The 24,043-nt window shown below is 39.8% G+C and overlaps 1 protein-coding gene and 1 non-coding gene across 2 annotated transcripts in view; both read left to right on the top strand.

The window, feature by feature from the left end:
* The window catches only part of LOC122792185 (bone morphogenetic protein 8B-like), a 709,252-nt gene that overhangs the window by 382,480 nt on the left and 302,729 nt on the right, over nucleotides 1-24,043 (top strand). The gene's annotated exons all lie outside the window — the stretch shown is intronic.
* LOC122792571 lies at nucleotides 9,516-9,617 on the top strand. The gene has a single exon (XR_006363385.1). It is a non-coding gene; the product is annotated as a U6 spliceosomal RNA (small nuclear RNA).

Genomic DNA, 24,043 nt, shown 5'->3' on the forward strand with positions numbered 1-24,043 from the left:
ATTTCTGCTCTCATGGACATGAGGGCTATTCAAAAAGTATCACAGCAAGAGCAGGGACAAGGATTTTACTCAAGACTTTTCTTGGTACCCAGAAAGGACAAAGCTTGTCTACTCTAAATACTTTCCTGGACATTCCAAAATTCAAAATGTTGACACTGCAGCAACTTCTACCCATGCTGGGCAAAAAGGCTTGGCTAGTTACTTTGGACCTCAAAGAGGCATACCTGCATGTCCCAATCAGACAATCTTGCAGAAGACACCTCAGATTCATAGCTGGCTCAATGCATTACCAATTCTCTGCACTGCCCTTTGGCTTATCTACTGCGCCCAGGGTCTTCACAAAATGCCTGGCACCAGTAATTGCATTTTGCAGACAAAAAGGAATTCAAATATATCCCTACTTGGACGACTGCCTTATTCAAGCAGACAGCAAGGACATTCTACTAAAGCATCTGGTGTTTGTAAAAAGATTACTAATTTTCCTAGGGTACACAGTAAACGAAAAGAAATCAAAACTAGTGCCCTCTCAAGAGATAATATTCCTGGGTGCAAACTTAAATACAACTGCCCAGATCGCTTATCTCACGCCAGACAAGCAAAGGCAACTGACTCATTACTTTCAAATGATGGCAACAAAGACCCAGCTACCTGCATGAAAAAATCTGCAGGCTTTGGGCTTCATGGCATCCTGCATCCTGCTAATTCCATATGCAAGACTGCATATGAGGAAGCTACAATGGTATCTAAAAAGTGTTTGGACTCAACATTGCCACAGCCTGGAAACAATAATTACTCTCATTCCCTGCCTGCAACAAGAGTTTCGATGGTGGGCACTGGCCTGTCACCATAACAAGGGACAGCCTTTCTCTTTACCCACAGCCAGGCATACACTAACAACAGATGCATCGGATTATGCCTGGGGATCACACATGGCGGGAAAATGTATACAGGGCACATGGCCCACAGACCAAAAGCATCTTCATATCAATCAAAAAGAGATGCTAGCTGTACAGAATGCCCTGACAGCCTTCAAGGATCTACTACATCCAGGAGGACAGCTATTACTAAAGACGGACAATACTACAGTCATGTGGTACATAAACAAGCAAGGGGGCACACATTCCTACCCCCTCTGCAGGCAAGCCATGACTTTGTGGAACACAGCACTGGCCTATCAAGTACATCTGCAGGTAAAATTCCTGCCAGGAAAGAAAAATACTCTGGCAGACGAACTAAGCAGAAACCTCATGGACCCTCACGAGTGGAAACTAGATCCACAAGTCTTCAGCATGATAACAAAGAAATGGGGATGCCCAGACATAGATCTATTTGCCTCCCCTCACAACTGCCAACTACAGAGATTCTGCACAAGGACTTATCACTCACAAGCATGGAAGGTGGATGCTCTATCATTCAGCTGGAAAAGCCTAACAGTTTATGCCTATCCACCACTGCCTCTACTCCCCAAGGTACTCCTAAAAGTCAGACAAGAGAAGCCAAAAATGATTCTGATTACCCCAGACTGGCCACGCCAGCACTGGTACCCAATCCTAAAGAGCTTGTCTCAAGGGCCAGCCTGGACTTTACCTCAAATTCCTCATCTGCTGACCCAACAAAACAATCAGATCCTGCACTGCCAACTCAGAACCTTAAATCTGGCTGCTTGGCAAATAATATAGCCACTCAGAACACACCCCTCTCTAAAGCAGTTATGGATGTCATTTTGGAAGCCAGGAGGCCCAGCACCAGGAAATCTTATGCAGAAAAATGGAAGAGATTCTGTGCTTGGAACCAGGCACAAGGACTTGAACCACTTGTTCCTAATATTCCTCAGATTTTGCAATACCTAACTGAGATGCTGGACAAAGGCCTATCCTTCTCATCAGTTAAGATCCATGCCTCTGCCATTTCAGCTCATTACAATACGGAACCTCCTATTTTCTCTCATCCACTACTAGACAGTACCTCAGAGGGGCAAAAAACATAAGACCCCCAAGGAGAGCACCTATACTAACATAGGACCTCAACTTTGTCTTGGAAAAGCTCACACTGCCTCCTTTTGAGCCAGCCAATACAGCTGAGATAAAATTCTTATCATGGAAAACTGCTCTGCTCCTAGCAATAACTTCAGCAAGAAGAGTCTCAGTGTTACAGGCATTAATGGCAGTGGAACCTTTTATCATTTTTCATCCGGACAGGGTTTTTCTAAGGACAAACCCAACATTTATGCCAAAGGTAGTATCCAGCGTGGCTCTTAACCAAACCATTCATTTACCAACCTTTTATCCAAATCCCCAGAATAAAGGGGAGAGACTTCTGCACTCTTTGGACACACACAGGCAGCTACGCTTCTACTTGGACAAAACAAAAGTTTTCAAAAACACTGAGCAACTTTTTGTGGCATACGCTGCAGGATCACAAGGAAAGGCTATTTCAAAGCAGATTATTTAAAAATGGATAGGACACTGCATTTGTTTCTGCTATGCACAGCATGGCAAATCAGTGCCTAAGAATATTAGGCCACATTCTATCAGGGCAGCAGCCACATCAGCAGCCTTTCTCAGAGGAGTACCAACCAAGGAAATTTTGGAGGCTGCAACTTGGAGTTCAGTGCACACTTTTACCAAGCACTATCACTTACCTCTTTACTCTAAATCCAGAGCAGGCTTTGCCACTGCAGTTCTGCAGGGCCTCATAGCCACTCCTAATCCTATTTAGACCCAGCCGCCCAACCTCAGCTTTGGGATTCAACCCAAGTGTAATGACTGCAACAGTGAAACACGATGAACATAGTACAGTTGTGTACCTACCATGTTCGAATGTATTCAGTGTTGCAGTCCAGGTTACCCTCCCTTCATTGTTGGGACTTATCTGTACTTCTCTATTCAATACAACCTATGTGGTGTATTTGCTTGTAGAGGAAGGTAATGTTCATGTTAGTGCATGCTTTTTTATTTGCAAATTTTTAGCCTACCCTTTTGGGGGCACCTGACACCCGGGGCAAGAAAAACTGAAGAAAATGGCATCGGCTGCATCTTTTATACCCCTGGTGCACTGACGTCAGGGAAGAGGTGACAGCAACCGATGCCGGACCAAGACTGGAATTCAGGCTGACTGCGGGTAGCCTGCCAGAAGGATAACCCAAGTGTAATGACTGCAACAGTGAATACACTCGAACATCTGAATTTATGGTAGGTGCACAACTGTACTTTCTAGTTTACCACAATAATCAGAATGCCTTGGTGAAATGCAACAGTTTCCACCAACATATGTTTATAGCTGTGGCAATTTAAATTAGGAGGAGCATATACTGAAACCAAGGTGATCCACTTACCCTCCCATTCACCTCTAATTACTGCATACCTACACTCCTGTACTACTAGCTCCTTATCTATAGTCACAAGCACCCCCCTGGCTATAAGGATTATTACTCCCCTTTCCTCACACCCTCCAATTGAGAATGAAACTCTGCCCTGAACCCTCTTCTAGTCAACATTTGGTATTCCTTCTTTGACATGTACATTCCTGCAATAAAAGTATATTAATCTTCAACTTATTCACATATGTTAGAATCCTGCTCTGGTTCAACCTCTCAGTTAACTCATTCACATTCAATGACATCATTTTCATTGTCAGATCTCTACTTCAAGTTAACTTACCTAGGGATAACATTTCTTTCCCTTGAGATGTGCAAATGAATTTAACTGGGTCGGATGCTAGAACACAGATTACCCACAATGACCAAATGCCACTGTTTTTGGAACACATATCAGTAAATCACACAAAACATTGAACCAATTCAATTAATTAAAGTTTTAAGAAGCACATACTTATTAAGAGCAGTTCAAAGAGTAAACACTATTTACAAAGTCTGTCAATGGCAAAGACAATTAATTTGCTTATGTGACCAAATATCTCACTTTGGTCTAACATGCTTAATTATTAACTACATTTATATTGCAAAGTGGAAAAAAAAAACTTATACAGCATCTTGCCTCTTTTAGCCCAATATGGGCAGTTAAATAATGTTAACCATGTCCCCTTTATCTGCCATGCAATGTCCAAACCATGGTCCTTGAATAAATACTCACCCACATAGCTGTCTTTTAACAATGTTATATATCCACTCACCTTTGCAGTACTTTGCCACCAACCCACTATAACTCCTTTAGTTTTAGCTGCTGCTGCAAAAGACCAGCCTGTATAAATTAAAGTTCATCTCTGCTTAGGCTCAGTGCATCTGCTACCAGCTCCTCTTATGTAAACCCTTCACAGTTCAGCTAATCATAAGTCAAACAGAAAAAAGAAAAAATTGATAACTCAGCCTTAAGCATCCCTGATCAGTCCGTGCATTTTCTGATATTGTCTCCTCCAGTCTTGCCAGGTCCTGAGACATCTCAGGCCACCGAAGCAAATTCCTGTTTCTTCTCTAAATCATTTGGAGTTGATCCTCCATGTGTTTCTGAAAGAGGGGAAATGGTTTGAAACTCTGGTAGAGCCCTCACATATGGAGGTGAGCTATGTATTCTGGTCCCGTACTTTCCTTAGAGTAGGCCTGGAGTTTCCTGGTTCTCTTTGGTCTCATAACTTTTTACAGTTCTGCCACAGCCTGTTCAGCATCCTGGAAGGTCTTCTCTCCACTAAAAAAAACCACCCTTAATGAAGATGGGTACAGCAGCTTATAATGGTGTCACAGCTCATGACATGTCTCTGCCACATGTGGATGGAGTAATCATTATCAATGAAAATCCATGGCAATCCTACCTTCATAACTTTTCCCATTTCGCCATACCAGTGAGAATATTTTCTCATTTAGAGTGTAGTTTTGTAGAAAACAATTAGCTTCATCTGCTTATTCTTCATGTTTACAGCGGCATAGACATGATGTACTTGACAGTCTTGCCCCTCAGATTTTTCTGGGAATCCACAAAAATGGAGGTTTTCCTTCCTTTGTCTATCCTCCAGTTCAGTCAGTTTGTTCAAGAGTTTTTCTTGTAAGGCTCCCAGTTATAACATTCAGCCCTTTACTTCACTCCTGGACTTTCTAAGAAGCTCAGTCTCATCTGAGTTTTCATTTAAGGCTTCCTCCATCACATCTAAACTTTTATTGCTAAATGTAATGTACTCTTCCAAGTAGGTGCTGATTTTTACCATCTCAGAGTACATTTGGCGTAGCCTCATCTCTAGTTTAGTCGGGAGAGGTTCCACAGATATGCCTTCAGCCGACCATTCAGCATCCTTAAACTCAAGCTGTGAATGCTGCTTCACACTATGCACTAATTTGCTCCTCTTCTTCCTGGCAGACATGGAAAAGTACATTATGTAACAAAGTTGATACCGTGGTGACTGGAGAATCTCAAGACAAATATTAAGCAACAGAACGACAACTCCATATAAAGTGTTTTGGCGTTGGAGTTGTCGTTCTGTTGCTTAAGACATGGAAGAGTACACCAGTCATACTTCTCAACTTCCTAGCATAAACAATTTGGGCAAAACCAAAAATAATGGGGGGGGGGGGGCAAAGGCCCAAAATAGAGACAGATTATAAACATTGCTCTTTTAAACTTTAAAAGTAATAAGAATAGCAGGATTTGTATTAGCATGCATTTTCTGAGGGATGTGAAGCTTGAAATTCAAATGTACATCCTCAATGATTTGTCAGAAAACCATACATTTTAGGAGAAACAGATGAAAAATATGAGTAAAAAATCTGGACATTCTGTGAAAATCTGGCCATTTGAGAGGTATGAAACTAGTTAGCTAGCTATGCTTAGAGAGTGCACACAGTTACAGGTTTAAAGTGTTAAAATATACTTTCTAATTTTTTTTCATAGTTGAAGAAACAAATTACCATGGTGCTTAGCTGAAAGTCATACCAGAAGTCCTGAGGGGGCCATATTTTGGGAATGATACTGGTTAGAGAACAGCCACGGTGGTGCAGCGGTAGCATTGTTACCTCACAGCAAGAGGTTCTCCCATTCAATTCTCGGTTGGAGCACCATCTGTGGAGTCTGCATGTCCTCCCCGCGGTCGAGTGACGTTCGAAAGACATGCGAGAATGGGTGTGCCTTCATGGAAGGTTGGGCATCAGGCTGGCACCTCGGCACTGTAAAAATCTACTGCCAATCATTAGAGGACCTGAGTTCCGCTGTGGCGACCCCTAACTGGGAAAGGCCGAAAGAAGAAGAACTTGTTAGAGAACAGCTTATTTCACGAAAGCTGTTATCACCTTTTTCATCTTATGGAAGATTAAGGAATCAGAATAATTTTAAACTACATAGCAGTTAATAATTTTACAAAATGGGCTCAGCTGTTAAAAATGCTACTTAGTCACTTGATGTTCCAAAAGAGAGTATTAATGTACAAGGAGAGAGAATGGCTAAAAGCAGGTGCACTTCTTATTCATGGTTCAGAATCTGTATGCTGTGACTAAAACCTTTCCTTCCAAACGTTGTATTGCTTTCTACTCACTAGTTGCTGTTTTAGAAAACAGGACCATGGGATAAACATGCAAACAGAAGACAACTAAAAAGTAAATATTCATCTACTTGCATTTTCCCTGCTTTGGTTCTGCTTTTATGAAGTCATAGTTGCTTTAAAAATACAGATCCAGAGCATAAAGAGCAAACAGAAGACAGCTGAAAATGAATTTTTTAACTGTCTTCCGATTGTGCTTATCCACTTGTGTTTTATTAAGCAGGAAAACAGAAGAACTAGTAGAAATGAGTGCAGAAAAAAGTTACTGGTAGCTGTACTGACTCCTGTGAGATAGATAACCCCACCAACCACACAGTAATTGTGAAGTCTCTCTGTACATCTGTCTCATGGTAGCCAGGCAGGCTTCAAACCATAAAGCACAAACAAGATAGTGTGCAAAATGACTGTGTGTGTGTGTGTGTGTGTGTGTGTGTGTGTGTGTGTGTGTGTGTGTGTGTGTGTGTTTGTGTGTATATGAGTTCCTGTGTTCATATGTGTGTGTGTGTGTGTGTGTGTGAGACTTACAGTGTTAAAATTTGTGTGTGCATGAGCATGCGCATGTGCATGCATGTATGTATGAATTTTTGTGTTTACCTGTGTGATGGTGTGTGTGTGTGAGTTTGCGTGTGTGTGTGTGTGTGTGTGTGTGTGTGTGTGTGTGTGTGTGTGTGTGTGTGTGTGTGTGTGTGTGTGTGTGTGTGCGTGAGTGTGTATTTTGAGTAGAAATTAGTAAATACTCATTTGGCATTTATATTCTGGATGTCATATACATCTATCAACAACAATTACATGTTTTATACCAACATTCTAACTTCAGGTGGAGGAAATATTTTGCATTATATATATGGGAGCCATTAAATTAATCAAACTTTTTTTGGTTGACATCTATTTAGTCAACAAAATTTGGTTGACTAACCAGATGGCCAAGGTGTGAGAGACTGCGCAATTTTCGGGGTTGTGGAATATGTCTTTTCCTGATAATCTCACAGTAACTTAGTATATATAATTAGCATGGGATAGGGTGCAGAAGGCTTACCCCAGTGCAAAAAACAATGTTTTGTGTTTTTTTGTTGTTTTAATTTTGCATGCATAACAATGTGCTGATGTTTATGTTGTTGATGTTTTGTGGTTGGCGTTACGAATGCTGACATTTGGGTTTATTTTCTGTAGACCCATATTTATGTGCGTGTATGTGTGTGTTAAGAATAAAAGAAATGCAAAGCAACTTAATGGACAGACCATTTTCAAAGTGCAATAATGCCCTCCAGAGTGGGTATTACTGGGAAATAATGGATCTTTCAGGGGTGAGGATGCCTCGTACCACCTCTAGACAATCCATTATTTCCTTGTAATGCCCACCATCTCATGTATTATAGTCTGCATAGCCTTATCCATTATTATACAGTTAATTCGCTCTCTCTTTCACATATTGTGCTTGCAATTTATGTTTAGTAGTTTTGCCGTGCTATAGGTGTTATAGTTTAAAAGAAAATGAAATTACTATAAAAGAAATATGTAACCTGTGGCTAACTTTACAGAATGTCCACAGCTACTGACAGGATATTGTGTTCTGTTCTTGTAATAGTCTTTCTGCACAGAAAATCCATCCTCATTAAAGCTGCTCGGGAATGAATGAGCAAATAATCTCTCACAACTCTGTACAAATGTCTTGGTTAAACAGTTCAAATATAAATACATTTACATCATTTATTTTTTATATTTTATATTTTATAAAATATATTTATATATTTTTATATTTATCTTATTGTAACATTTGTTAATGTCTGTTATGTACTTCACAGATAAAGATTCCAGTTGTCTACTGATGTACTATGTTCTTCATCTGTAAATATGCTGTAAGTAATTGCTACGTTAAATTGCTAATCGCTATGTAAGCCAATGTAACTACTGTCTGTTTATTTTAACTGTGGAGCTTTTCTCCCTGGGCCTCTGCTATAAATGGACCTACGTCCAGTCAGACACTCGCGGTCAATAAATGTAAATAAATAAATAAATAAAATAAAGCAGACATTTGAAGTTGAAAACCTATCCTTAAGACATTTTATATTTGTTTTTATCTAGACAAAGCACATTGTTGGCTGGTAACTGTGATCTGTCTTTGTTGTCTCCAGCCAAGTTAATATAAGAGCTGCAAAATATAAAGTAAATTCCCTTAGTTATTGTTTCCACAGCTTTATGTACCACCCCCTACCCTCCTCAGACACACAATTAATAATTTACATGTGTTGGACTTCAGGTCTGATATGGTGTAACTGCTCTGGGAAAAGAAAAGATCTTAGATGTAATTAAAATAATTTAAGTAATTTGGTTTATTTACAAACATTTCCTTTTTATGTCTAAGGAATCGTCTATTAGCATGCACACAGGACTGAGACAGTCACTAGTAAACTGGCAGTGTGTGTGGTCTAAGGTTAAAGAATAATCGTTGTCTTTTCTGTTAGGGTCATGAAGGCTGGAATGTACAAATGAAGGTGCAGGCTCAATATGCTGGTTATATTAAAGTTTAAATACCTTGCTACCTTATGCAAAGCAAGATGTGAGCTAACTTGAGTCATTGTATGCCTTGCCTACACTTTTACATATCTTTGATACAAAGTATAGGGACCCAATGGGCAAGCTAGGAGTTCTAGGGTCAAAAAATGTTATCACTTTTATTACGTATGACAGAAAGCTTTGATCATGTCAATAGAACACATATATAATGTGATTCGCGAACACAGTATGCTTAGCTATCGTTTTTTCCTTTGTGGAGCTGCAGATCTCCACAATAAAGCAAACAGTTTGACAAGCCTGTATGAAGAAGACATTCTTTTTTCACAGAGGTGCTGTGCTATTAGCTAAACACAATGTAGGAGTTACATACAGCTCATGCCTAACAAGTGCACGCAAAATGCAGTGTTGGTGAAACCTGCTGGATACTGGTCATCTTCATTTTATAATAATAATGCAACAGTAACCTCAAATTGATGTAAAAGTTACCGTGCAGGAACTCAGCCTCAATGCATGCACATTGCACACTCTGGTAACAAAGTCCAATAAAAATTGGAATGATACAGGGAAAATTAACATGGTGCCTTCACAAGCATGACATACAAATCCGTGAAGCATTCTGCACTTTTGTTACTGGCAGCCTGTAGGAGAAGATTAAGGCTATGAGTTGCCAATGAATTTCACCCCATGTTGCTCAGTTTACTTCTATCAAACTTTGCTTACTGCATGACTCTGAGCAAGTCACTTAACAGGAAAGTGTTACTGGGTCAACCCTGAAAACAGGCACCTTTGCATATATTTCTTAATCCAGCCAAAATAAGGTTATACATTTCATTCTGACATGACACAGAAGGTCATTTAAGAGTACAATTCTTTGCAGAGTCTGATGTGCACCTATCATAAATTTGGAAACAACAAAATAAATAACAAAAGAAGGCAAAAAGACTGCATGTCTTTAAGGCATTATGATGGTATATAGCCAGGTGTCCTTTGTTGTACCTCTTCTGCAGTGTGTCCCTAAGTAATTCCCACTTGAAGCTTCAACTACATGAACATCAAAGCTTCAGCCTAACAAACAAATCTATAATAAGTGCTTTTTTGGGGGAGTGGGCTCCTCCCCACCCTTTTACTTATGTGTACCATTTGATTATTATACTACTGCAGTGAAATTGCTGTCAGTGCTGTAATACAAGGAGTATAATGCCCTATAAAGAAAAGCACTTGGCAAATTGCAGCAAGTTCTTCAACGGACCTCACCCTTGTCCACTTCATACTCAGCCACCTGTAGAAAAGCCACATGTACACTGTGGTGTACAAATGAACTTTTCAGGGGTCAGAATTCTGACTTATTCTATGCAGTCCATTGAAAACTATGTCATCTACAAATGAATCATTTGGAAGAAAAATTATTGTTTTGCTTTCCAGCAGTGCTTCTGTTTCTGTACAGGGCAAGTTCCTAAACACCCATGCGGTCTTTAACCTTAACATAATTAATCTCATGGTTACTACACCTCAGGGCAAGAGCAAATCAGAGTTACAACAATATCCTGTTATGAATGCCCATTTTGGGGAAGTGCGTATTACCAACAGTTTGTGTTCTGTAGCCAGCAGCCAAAGTGCCCAATCTTCAAACATATAAATTTATTTATTTACCATTTGTTTATAGAGAAAGTTTGACTTGGAATGAAGCCAATTTTCAGAGGAGGCCCGGGGAGAAATACTCCAGATGCATGTCTTTGCAATGTAGGAGGAAACTGAAGCACCTGGACATGCAGACTCCACCATACCTCTCAACCTCTTAGCGCAAGAAATCTGGACAAATCCCGACAAAATGCAGGGATAAATGCCCAAAAATAGGAACACATTTGAAATATTGCTCTTATAAACTTAGAAAGTTTCTAGAGTAAAGGGTTTGTTTTAATGCACACATTTTCTGAAAGATTTGAAGTCTGAAACTTAAATGTATGTCATTATTTAGTGACTTCAATCCTCAGATCATCCCAGTGATTTGACAGAAAACAACAAAATTGGCGAGGAACAGATCAAAAATATGAGGCAAAAATCTGGACATTCTGCGAAAATCTAGACAGTTGAAAGGTATGGACTCCACACAGAAGGCAACCGGAGATCCTCTTGCAGTGAGGAGACAGTGCAACCACTGCACCACTGTACCATCCTAAATAAAATATAATCGGTAAGTGAGTCGGTAAAGAAGAGAAATGTTTCCACAGTGAGGTATGCACAATGCTTGTAGTACCAGCTATTCATTTAAATGGTTCTGCCATGAGAATTTTAATGTATGTGCTAAACGTTTGCATTATGCTTCTGTTTCATTTATCTACCCGGCTGGACCTGAAATTAATTATATCTGATCAGTGCCCTACCCTGGTAAACAAACTAAGCTGAACCAAGCTAAATAAACAATACATTTATTATATATTTTAGATATATGCCACAAAACAAAATGCAGTTAATTTAGAAGGGGGAGCAGCAGCTTGGGAACACCACATACAAATATGACATTTGTGGCTACTACAGCCCAACATTATTCTGCTATGCAGGATGGAATTAGTATAGCTTAGTATTTTTACCCCTTCAAATGGGTGACCCCAACCACAAGGTGATGCAGTAACTAGAGATGACAGTAATGGGCTCCACCACAATGACATCAGGAAATCTGAAAACAGCAGCAGAGAAGGAACAGAGGAAGAAAGAAACGCCCACTTATACAGTAACAGGCACTACACTGCCCCACACGATCGAGGTGGATTATATAGCAGTGTTACCATACACTTGTCCCAAAAGGCAGTGGCTGAAAAGCAGTGAAGAAGAAACAGACACTGGATTCTGCTGTTGTTATGACTCTGTTGTCTGAGCAGACATTTTCGCCTATTACAGGTATATGGAAAGACCACTTCATTGTGGCTCACTGTGACAGACTTGAAAGGAAGGCAGAGCCTCAAGCACATAATCATGACGTTCATCTGTCATACCAGTTACTCCAGTTTAGGAATCCACCTAGACTGTAGAAAGAACAAGCAGAAAGATGAAGGCTGCAGCACCGAGCTGCATGTATCTCCAATGCAGGATAAGATGGGGCTCATGGTCCATTACCAGGAATCATTATCATAGTGCTATGCATGCACAAAGCATGAAGATGTGTGCTGCACAGTGGCAGGTGGGTGAAATGTGTCACATTCCTATGGAACGGGGAAAATGGATGTGACCTTTTCTTCCTCCTCATCTTGTCTTGTGTCCCAGCCTTACTGAATTTCCATTACCGCAAGTTTCTTAATCTGAGCTTTGCTGTATGTTAGGGTTCTTCCCTGATTGCCAGTAAATCTACTCTATAAGAAAAGGGAAGTCCCTCATTTGGGAAGCAGTTTAAGACTGTTTGTAGGTGGTCCATATCTGGTCAGCAGCAGAGATGGTGAGGTGCAGGAACTGTGTTGTAGGACCACCAGTCCCGAGCCTAAGTGGTGGTATGTAGGAGTAGTGAAGCTTGGACAATAACGGGCACTAGCAAGTTACTACTGATGGGTATAAATCTCATTTGCTGCCTTTGTGTAAGGATGTGGTCACTACAGTCAAGCATTATAGTGAGTTTTCTTGTCAAATTAAAGTCCTTTTGTCTTCATAACTCCTTTTCCCTTCAATTAGTATATTTTATATTCAGCCACGAAGAAAGAACTCAAGGGACAGAGTTCATCTGTTCATTCCCCTAACAGTGAGTTTAGGGTGATGAACATGTTTGAGAAGTGTGGTTATGCTTCAGCGACTTTGCTCTTAGATCGCTGAACTATTTAGCACACTATACCAGACTACAGAGGGATTTGATTAAAGAGCTTTCCAAATCCCTCTCAGCAGCATTACTGTTGAGGTGCAGACTTCCATTGCATCACAGCTGGCTACCTTACAGTCCATTACTAACTCGTCCACAAGGCTAATTTCACTTGCAGCTGCAGGTACCTTAAGGGTGGCAGGTTCAGACATTTCTATTAGAAGGCATGCCTGAATGCACTTGTGTGATTTTGTGAAGCCAATCAAGTCCTCCTTTGTTAATGCTCCTTTTGAAAGAAGTTTATGGGCCTCAAAGTGAAGGACACACTCTCCAGGTGTGAGCAAGATGGTAAGATCCTATCTGCAGTGGGCGTACGTTTTTAGACCCCTCAAAAAACCTTCTCTAGGAATCACCGAGGTGGTCAGAAGATGTGGTTCAGAAAGTCTCAGGGTCCTTTCCATGATCTGCGTGGAGATAGTTCCCCCAGGGGTAGAGTGGGGAACTCTAATGGAAGATGCTGCCCTCGTGGCAGAGGAGGCCCGCAGAACCAGGGCTCCAGAGATTCTTTCTCTGACAAGCCCTACCAGTGTTCCTGAAAAAAGTCCCAATTACCCACCTCTGGAGGCAGTCAGGATCATCTATCCCTGCACCAGGGTGCCTGACTAAACATTACAAAAGGTACATGGGTGCAGAGAATTATTTCCAGAGGTTAAATAATTCCCTTTTCACTTCCCTTCCCCTAACAATAAACAGAATTCCTGATGTTCCACCCAGTCAGAGGAAAGCATCAGCTCTGGAAATTAAAAAAGGTGTTAAAAAAAGAGCCATCCAAGAGTTCCCCCCAGTCCAGAAAGAATCCAGAACTTACTCAAGGTGCTTTTTAGTGCCAAAAAAACAGGGGACTGGAGACCAGTTTTGGATCTCAGCAATCTGAACAAATCTGTTCAACATACCAAGTTCTGGATGGTCATGGTTCAGTGCATTTTCCTTTCCTGCACAAGGACAACTGGATGCACTCAATAGATATTCACGATGTGTACTATCATATAAAAAGGAACAGGTGATCTAGGAGATCTCTATGCTTCCATCTGGGAGCCAGTCATTACCAATTCAGAGTATTGTCTTTTGGTCTCACCACAGCCCCCAGGGTGTTCACTAAACGCATAGCAGTAGTAGCAGCTCACTTGAGACTGCACGGATTCCAAGTGTTTTCTTACCTGGATGATTGGCTCATTACTGCCCCAACCAGGCATCTGCTTATCAAAGCAAGAGATTATGTACTCCAATTTTGCTCTCACCTAGGCATTACTATCATTCTCAAAAAATCTCATCTAGAATCAACTCAAGTTCTAGGATTCATACGAGCCTTGTTCGACACTGTATCAATGACAGCCTCCATTCCCCTTCCAAGAGTACAAACGATAACATTTCAAGTCAGGAAGATAATTCAAAACTCATCACTGTCAGCCCGGTTAGGTTCTATGTCCACTGCCATAATTCTGGTACCATTGGCGAGATACCACATGAGAATTCTTCAATGGACCCTGGCAACACAGTGATCCATCCTGTACCAGCCCTTGCCCACCCAGATCAAAATAACTCTGGCATGCAAAAGATATCTCAGGTGGTGGATTTGCTCTGATAAGATTTCGCAGGGCCATCCATTCATTTTTTCTCAGCCCAAAGTCATAGTGACCATGGGCGCATCCCAGTTTGGGTGTTGGTGGGCATTTCTTGAGAAAGTCAGTCCAAGGCACTTGGACTCCAAAAGAGGCCAGCATGCATATCAGTGTCCTAGAAATTAAATCAGTCTTCCTAACATTGGAGGCCTTTCAAGACTCTCTCCCTTCAAGGACTATTGCGATTCAGACAGAAAATATGGCAGTAGTCTGGTACATCAACAAACAGGGAGGAACCAGACCTTACCCCTTATGCAGAGAAGCTATGAGAATGTGGCAACGAGCAATTTCATCCAATCAATTTCTGACAGCAATGTACATTCCAGGTAAATCCAATGTGATAGCAGGCAAATTGACCAGGTCCATCCTATTGCCTCATGAGTGGTCTGTCAACAAGGAAATTGTGAAGACAATTTTCCATCAATGGGGCCATCCATGCTACAACCTATTTGCATCTCCCCTCAACAACAAGTGCAGCAGGTTTTTTCCCTGATCCCCCCCCACCAAGGGAGTCACTGAAAGGCATTCTTCTCCATGACTGGCCCCCGGTCTCCTTTATGTTTATCCCCCAACTCCCCTGATCTCCAAATTTCTTCAGAAAGCATCTTGATTGAAGGTTTATTATTTGGGCTCAGAAGAAAGACATTGACCCCCTTTCAGCATTAGTCCTTAAGGATCTCAAAATTTTGGCTACTATTTTTAATGAAGGGGCTAGTTCTTCAACAGTCAAAGTACAATTGACTGCTATTTCAAATTTTCATATTGGAGCTGACAATTCTTCCTTAGCTTCATCACGACTATGTAAGACTTTTATTAAAGGAACCTTTTTACTGAAACCCCCTTTAAAGATCCTACCCCACTGTGGGATTTGAACCTAGTCTTACAAATCTTTAAATCAATCACCATTTGAACCAGCTAATAAATATGGCCTAAAGCTTTTAACCTGGAAAACAATATTTTGGTAGCTATTACATCAGCTCGAAGAGTTTCAGAACTACAAGCCTTATCCTTTAAACCTCCTTATTTGGTTTTCCATAAAGATAGAACCCATCCTTTCTTCCTAAAGTGGTGTCAGAATCCAGCATAAATCAATCCAACCACCTCCCAGTTTTCTTCCCCAATTTCTCCAACAAATGGGAATACATTTTGCATTTGTTGGACATTCATAGACAATTACATTTTTATATGCATAGAACTGACAAATTTTGAAAATTAGATCAGTTATTTATCTCTATTTCAGATTCAGGACTGGGTAAACCTGTTAACTGATTGCATTTCTTTTGTCTGTAATAAGTTGTGTTTGTCCTTACCAAAACCTTTGAGAGCTCATTCAACCAGATTCATGGCAACCTCTTCAGTATTTCTATCCAGATGCTCCATGGATGATATTTGTGCTGCAGCCACTTGGGCTAATCCCCATACTTTTATTACTCATTACAAAGTTGGATCTGGTCACTAGGAGAAGAGAAGCCTTGGCTCAACAGTACTCGGGAATATCCTTTCTAAGAGTCCATCCAGGGCTTCAGATAGCTGGGGATTCTGTCCCACATGTTGAGTAATGAATGAAAATTGACAGAATCAGATAAAGAACTATGTTGCCCATTTTCATTCTTCCTCAACTCCCTTCCCTCCATTCCCCTACCTTTTCTCATTTTTAATTTCTGGAAAAACAAGAGGAAACTGGAGGAGCCAATGTTCCTCTTTTTGAGCTCCAGATAGTGGTTTCTCATTTATATAGGGTTGTTTAGAAATAAAAATCAGCAAACAAGATCTGAGGTATGAAAGGGGACTGTAGCATTATGGGTAAGGGAGGAGCTTGAGAGTTTGTAGTAGGCCACAAGCTGCAAAAAGCGTCCTAATCGGATCTGAGGATGGGATCTGAACTCACATGTTGAGGAAGAATGAAAATGGACAACACAGATAGAATGTTATGGTGGGTGCATAACTTCTTTATTTCTAAAATTGATATAAGACTGAAAAGTTTGTGAGTGTGTGTGTGTGTGTGTGTGTGTGTGTGTGTGTGTGTGTGTGTGTGTGTGTGTGTGTGTGTGTGTCTACTTTAAATTCATGCAATTTCATAAAATTTTTAATATTGTGAAAAAACTTCCTTGTGAGAAAATTAGTTTTGTAGCTGTGCCATATACTTCAACCTGACAAATTTTTAAAGAGCGTTTTCTATATTCCCTTGTACAATATTTGCTGTAGTTCTCTGTCTTTTCTCCTGTCATGCATTCATTCATTTTACGCCTCATTCGTCAGTAACATTTTGTTTACTAAAGTTTCATTGGTTTTCCATTTCTGCAACGTTTCTTTCTATGTCATTTTATTTTGCCACCTTCTTTGGTACTAACAGCATACTTGTTTTATTTTTAACTTTTTGCTGAATAGGGTTGACCTGCTAGTTCTATCGCCTGTTTTTGGGAAAGAACAGAGTGTTTATATAAGCTAGGAGGTATCTGACCACAGCTTCAGGGTAATTGCTTCTTTTATATACCATGGGACCACTGATAACCATCTAAGCTAACATCAGTTCCAGTACAGGTAGATGGCACCTATTTGAACAGCTCATCCAGAGAATGTTACTTCAGGAGTGTAATTTCTTCCTCACAGCATACCCACTTCAATATAGTGTCAGTGCTGGAATATAACTCTGTGCATCTGGTACAAGGCGAGAACTCACTTTTTGTCCACATTTTTGTGGAAATGTTCCATATTTCTAATCATAATATGTCATGTATATCCTTAAAAAAGTCTGTATGCACACTTTTGATGGATTTACCTATTTTACCATAATTTGGTTCTATGCACACTTTTGATGGATTTACCCATTTTACCATAATTTGGTTCCACCCCTTCTCGATATTTACTAATGGTTTTATTCAGCACTGTGTAGGCAAATGAAAGGAGTGTGACTATAGTCAAACCATTCTTAACCCCTACCATTACCTCTGAAAGTAGTAATATATAACACAGCTGACAACAAATGGCAAGGTGAACATTTCTATGTCTTTCAGGTATCCCAGTATATTCATAAGCTTTGATGGCTGTTGTGACAGATATACAGTGGACAAATGAGATCAGAAATTCCCTCTAACCCTGTACTTTTGAGAGTGGTAGGAAATTGGAAAATATACTATGCAAAGCTTTCTGGTCATTATTATTAATTTCAAGGATAATAAAACTATAAATCAATTTTACATACCCTGACCGGGGGGGGGGGGGTTAATAAACAATGTCAAGCCAAGCTGCCTCCCAAAGTACTTTGAGCTGTAGTGGTATTTGATGAGTCTCTGGGACAGCTGTGCAGTCTCTCCTTAAAGATTGCAGACATGCTGCATTACTGAAAGTCAAGCGATCATAGTTTTCTTGTGCAAATGTGGCTGTAAGAAGGAGCCACCCAGTTATGTTCCTGTTAAGTTTACTTCCATTTTAGCAAAGGTTACATGACATATTCTATGAGGCAGACTTAGTTCCTAACCCAAAAACATACCTTCATGCTTGACCATCCAGCTTGATCTTATTGTGTATGATTGAGTAGCTAGTGAGGTGGACAGACAATGACCTGTGGTTGTGGTGTGTCTGACATCAGCAACACCTTTAACATCATACCACATAGCAGAAGGGTAAAAAAATGACGCAGTGGGTAACAGAGGCCAAAATATTGACATAGAGAGGAATATAACTGACATAGCAAAAGCAGACAGCATCATTGACATACAAACTGTGAGCAGAAAAGCCAGAAATCGGTGGAGTTCAAAATCAAGTTTCAAATGACTTCGGTTTACAATGTTTGTGTCAGGATTAAGTTTGCAAGGATGTGTCACTGGTTTATAACACATGCAGACTGGATTAGATTTAATAACTAGACTAGCCTGCTGGGGACTGGATTAGGTTTAATAACTAGACTCATCTCATGGGGACTGGGTCAGGTTTAATAACTAGATTAGCCTCATGGGTACTGGATTAGGTTTAATAACTAGACTCACCTCATGGGGACTGGATTAGATTTTATAACTAGACTCGCTTCATGGGGACTGGATTAGGTTTAATAACTAGACTCTCCTCATGGGGACTGGATTAGGTTTAATAACTAGACTCACCTCTTAGAGACTGGATTAGGTTGAATAACTAGACTTGCCTCATAGAGACTGGATTAGGTTTAATAACTAGACTAGCCTCATGGGGTCCGGATTAGGTTTAATAACTAGACTAACCTCATGGGGGCTGGATTAGGTTTAATAACTAGACTTTCCTCATGGGGACTGGATTAGTTTTAACAACTAGACTCACCTCATGAGGACTGGATTAGGTTTAATAACTAGACTCACCTCATGGGGACTGGATTAGGTTTAATGACTAGACTAACCTCATGGGGACTGGATTAGGCTTAATAACTAGACTCGCCTCATGGGGACTGGATTAGTTTTAACAACTAGACTCACCTCATGAGGACTGGATTAGGTTTAATAACTAGACTCACCTCATGGGGACTGGATTAGGTTTAATGACTAGACTAACCTCATGGGGACTGGATTAGGTTTAATAACTAGACTCGCCTCATGGGAACTGGATTAAGTTTAATAACTACACTTGCATCATGGGGACTGGATTAGGTTTAATAACTAGAATAGCCTCACGGGGACTGGATTAGGTTTAATAACTAGACTTACGTCATGGGAACTGTATTAGGTTTAATAACTAGACTCACCTCATGGGAACTGGATTAGGATTAATAAGTAGACTAACCTCATGGGGACTGGATTAGGTTTAATAACTAGACTTTCGTCATGGGGACTGGATTAGGTTTAATAACTAGACTAGCCTTCATGGCTGTAATGCATCTGGTACTTTTCCATAATTCTTAGAGTATGTTCAGTTCATAATGAAGAAAGGATGTGTGGTTTCCTGCTGGTCGAAATAATCTACTCTGGCACAGTGTGACTCAAAGGGAACATGAGCATCACTTCTGGTAATAACATTGCATTTTTAGACACAGGAAACATTAACTTTTTGTTGCCAGTTTTAGAATGAGCTTTGTATAGTTAAACAGTAGAAAGAACCATAGAAAGTATAACATTCTTAAATGAAGTCAGTGAGGGTTAATGTACATATAGAATGTACAATATTAACGGAAACAGGACTAAAGTAGGAAAGTTCACCCTCCTCCCCATCAGAATACCTCTTCCAGGTATTTTATGAAGACCTTCATTCAGGAGTTCATAGGCTTCATCACTGACTCATTTATACATCTCTGAAATTGCTTAAATCCTAGTAACATGACCATCTGGCTCAGCACAAGTCCAAGGTTTTTGGTAGAGAATTCCTCCTGATTATGACGGAATTAGTGTTTGTTCAAGTTATTATTCAAAATGAAGAGCAGTCATCCAAAATACTACTTTGTGAATATTGTTCTATCAAGAAGAAAAGATTTGAAATGGTAATTGCTCATTAATTTAAAGATATTTTTGTAGTGGGGGAAATTATGCAGAGTTCATAATTCCCTGCATCACCCCTCTGTATACATCTAATTCTAAAGTCAGTGCACCTTAGACTAAAGGGATCCACACACCCCTCCCTGACACATACGATGACTTCATCAAGTTGTGCATTATTGCAGAGTTAACTATTGTGCAAAGCAATTGCTCTATTATTACTTGATCTGCTCATCAAATAAATCTCTCCCTGAAATTAATTTTCCAGCCAGGTGTGGTGACTTGAACCTTGGTTATGGGACTAGTCTGCTGGGAGACCACTATCTGATACACTTCAGCCTGGAGCTCTCCCTAGGAATGCCAGTCAATCTTGAATGGGTTCAGTGTATAAATGTATGTAATGTTTTCAGTAGCCACCTGATCCATGCACTTGATTAGCTCCATCCAAGTGACTGGGTTGATGCTGCTGATCAGCTGGTGATGCCTGTAGCAAAGTCACCAGTGAAACTGTTGATTAGCTTGTCCCTTGTTCTATGCATCTTGCTTTCATGGACCTAATAAATGCAAGTATGATCATGAGCTCATGTTGTTTAATAAATATTGGAAGAGAGAGCAGAGAGGTACTGATGGTTACCTGGAGATTACCTGGACTAGTCAGAAAACTCCTGTAAGAATGCAATTTTTTTTTCATTTTATTTCTACAGCTTTTTAACTAACCAGCTATGTTTTGTTTCAGGTTGTGAACAAGTAGGGCAGTTTATCCTTCCTAGAGAATAAACTTTTTCTGCCTTCACATGTCAGGTTGTTGTTTGTTTATCTGCCAGTATAATTAATCATATTAGGCCAAAACACTCCCAGATGTCTCCAGTGGGATGTGCATTGACTATACAAGAACAACTCCTAAATGGTGCAGATCTGTGTTTCAACCTATTGATAAGTCTTCTCTTTTGATGTAACAAGTGCAATATCAGGCTTGTAGCTACTGCAAATGGAATGGGGCATAGTCCATACTGGCTTGTTCTTTGTTGTTTAAATGCCTTCAATTCGTTTTTTTCCAGATTTTGCATACCTCTCCAAGGATCAATGTGTTTCCATAAACATTAAGAGGTGGTATTGTGAACCAAGTACCATCTTTGGATCCACAGTGTGTTGCGCTTTTACCCTGTCTCTAGGTTACCATATGTTAATAATGTTACAGAGAAGGCAGTCTATATACAGTTTGAGTCTTTTATTAATTATTCACTCTCCTGACTCATATTGGCTTGGTTTCATGGACTGTCATAACACTGAATCTGCATTCAGTATGGTAGTTAATGACCTCTTGAAGGTAGCATTTGACACAGCAGATTATGAAATCTGGACTAGCTGCCTGTTTCCCCACTGCGCCTTTTTGTGTTGCAGTCCTTGAGTTGTCTTCTTCTAACCTCTTCGAGAGTCTGCAGAGTTGTCTCAGGAATTCATTCTTCCTTGAGGAACTTGTTGCATTATGGAATTCCAGAGGCTCTGCCTTAGGCCTGCTGCTGCTCACCATGCACATATACATGCTTCCTTGTAGAGATATTATGCAAAGAACAGGCTTTTGGGGTGTCATTTCTATGCAGATTATACTGAACTCTACCTCCCTATCTCAGGACCATAAACTGGTCACTGATTCCCTCAAGGGTAGCTTGAATATCATCCTTGATTGGATAAGGAATAGTCATTTGAGGCTTAACTCTCCTCATTGGCTAGTAGTCATTTTCTTATAGTAATACATGGTGTTGGTGGAGTTTAGCTTGTGCATATGGTGCATGATACAAGAGTGAGCCTTGTCGACCTCCTGTCACTTAAAGACCAGCTGATATTACTTATGAAATGGTCATGTTTTCAAATTAGGAACATTGCCCACAGCAGACATTTTATTCTGTTTCAGGACCTGGCAATGTTTTATGCTTATGCATTTGAACTGGTACAATTCTGGTGTTGACCATACTACTTTCACTAGGTGCACTACATTGCAGCTAGGTTTCTGATTTGTATTCATGGTCATGTTTATTTTGTCTCTGTACAGGACATAAGGGCTTTGTTCTTGTATACAAACCATACATAACACGGATCTAGACTATCACAGGAGTTGCTATCACCATATAAACCAGCCCAACTGCTTCACTGATAAAGGACTGCAAAAAGTTTGTATGTTGCATTATGAGTTGGCTATATTGTAAAAAGTTTTGCAATAACTATTACAAAAATAGACTTTTAATTAAAGTCAGAATTTTGTTAGAGGTAAAGTCCTTTCCAGGAATAATACTTTTGACCTTCCAGTTTGATCTTATCAGAAACATTTTCAGCCTTCTCATATGAACCTGAAGGCTGGTCTAGTCACAAATTACATGTTTTGCACCATCTTTAGAACTTGCATTGCCAGTGACTTTATACTCTGTTGCAGGCTGATTCTATCAAAAGTTGCACATTTGCTCCATCTGTAGAAGTTGCAATGCCATAGTCTACCTTGGCTGTATTGACCAAATTTTGTTTTGCCTAGGGTGATATGAAGAAACAGTGTTTTGCTAAGTATGTGTTTGAGGTCTCAGAACTGCTGCCGATAAAATGCCTTTTACTCCAGGATGTATTTACCAAGGAATCACTAAACCTAGACTATAAGAGACATGATATGTAGCATGTTCACCATTCAGTGCTTGCATTTTTTAAACTTTTTCAAGATAGAATCATAAATGCAGTAAACATACTGTGCATTACAGATCTTTTGCCATGGAAAGCTAACATCAACAAATGATAAGTTTAGCACTTTGTTTTAGATTCACATAATAAATATTACTGCACCGTTTATGATGTCATATCCTTCATTACAGTCATTCTATGCTGCATACCTTTGCAATATCATCTTATTTAATTTCGCAGAGATGACACTTAATATGTCTAAATTTTGTTTCTGTGTTGAACAGGTGCATGTAACACACGTACATTGAAAAACACTTTCATATGTCTTAGGTAGTGGAAATTATCAAGATCTACATTGTAAACATTGTTAATTTAATGCAATCATTTTCTGCTCAGTCTTATAATAGTTACTGATGTATGCTCCTTGCTTTCTGCCATTGCAAACCTCTGAAAAATTGAACCAATACATTAACAATGATGTCCTTATCCATCAAAAGAAACTGAGGGTCATTATGCTTATTACAAAGTAACATAACAGCTCTAGCCACCAGATTAAAACATAGCTCTCCTTTTTTTTTCCTGTGGTGAAGGGGTAGTTTTTTTTTTCTCAACCAGGCAGGTCTACAAAAATGGAATGTGCATTTCTCAGTTACAGTTGAATATGAAAAAACTTGGAGGTAAGTAATGAGACTAGCCTACTCTTGACAGTCTGACACAGTGGTTTAAGATTATATTTTGCTAAACCTAAACTCTGCAGCAGTCCTGGGTTTGATTTTCTCAGCGTCCATTTGCTTAGCTTGCAGCTGTGAACAAATTATTTAACCAGACATTATTCCTTGGTCACCCCTGAAAAGGGACTGTGTGTCCAATAGATTTATACATTCGTTTGGCCTGAATATGCTACAGTCATGAGTTTATCAGACACATACAAAGATGCACAGAAATTTTAATATGAAGTCCTCAATTCTGCAGCAGTTGTTCATACTGTAAGATTCAAAGGCAAACACCAGTCATAGTTCTACAACCAAAATGTTCTTCAAAACTAGGGAAAGCTGCTGTGGTGATTATATAATTCTGGAAAAGCACACACAGTCATCTGTTAAAAGATAAAACTGCAGTAAGATATTTAAAAATGTTCTCCAAGTTCTAGACTGAACAATGAGTGAGGAAAATGAAGTACCTCGTCACCAGCTTTATCATTTCTGTGAAACTTATTTTATGGTGAAAGAATTTGAGAACCCACTGTAACGTCTTTATTTGTGTAAAGTATTCTTATCATGAGAAGCAGGGTTGTTGCTGCAATTTCATACAACCAGCCATGTGTGACTAGTAAACGTTTTCTAATACATAAGGCATGTTCCCACCCAAATTTCTTAGAAGCTGTAAACATGGCACTTCAAAAATAGTACAGTGAAACGTGTTCAGATTTCTAAACCACAGAAAGTAAACAAGTGAATTTAAAATGGTACAATCATATATGTGTTTAGAGTTCTGAAACCTAG

This window comes from Protopterus annectens, chromosome 1.part2 (genome assembly GCF_019279795.1).
Source record: "Protopterus annectens isolate FY-2018-M chromosome 1.part2, PAN1.0, whole genome shotgun sequence".
In the NCBI taxonomy this organism is placed as follows: domain Eukaryota; kingdom Metazoa; phylum Chordata; order Ceratodontiformes; family Protopteridae; genus Protopterus; species Protopterus annectens.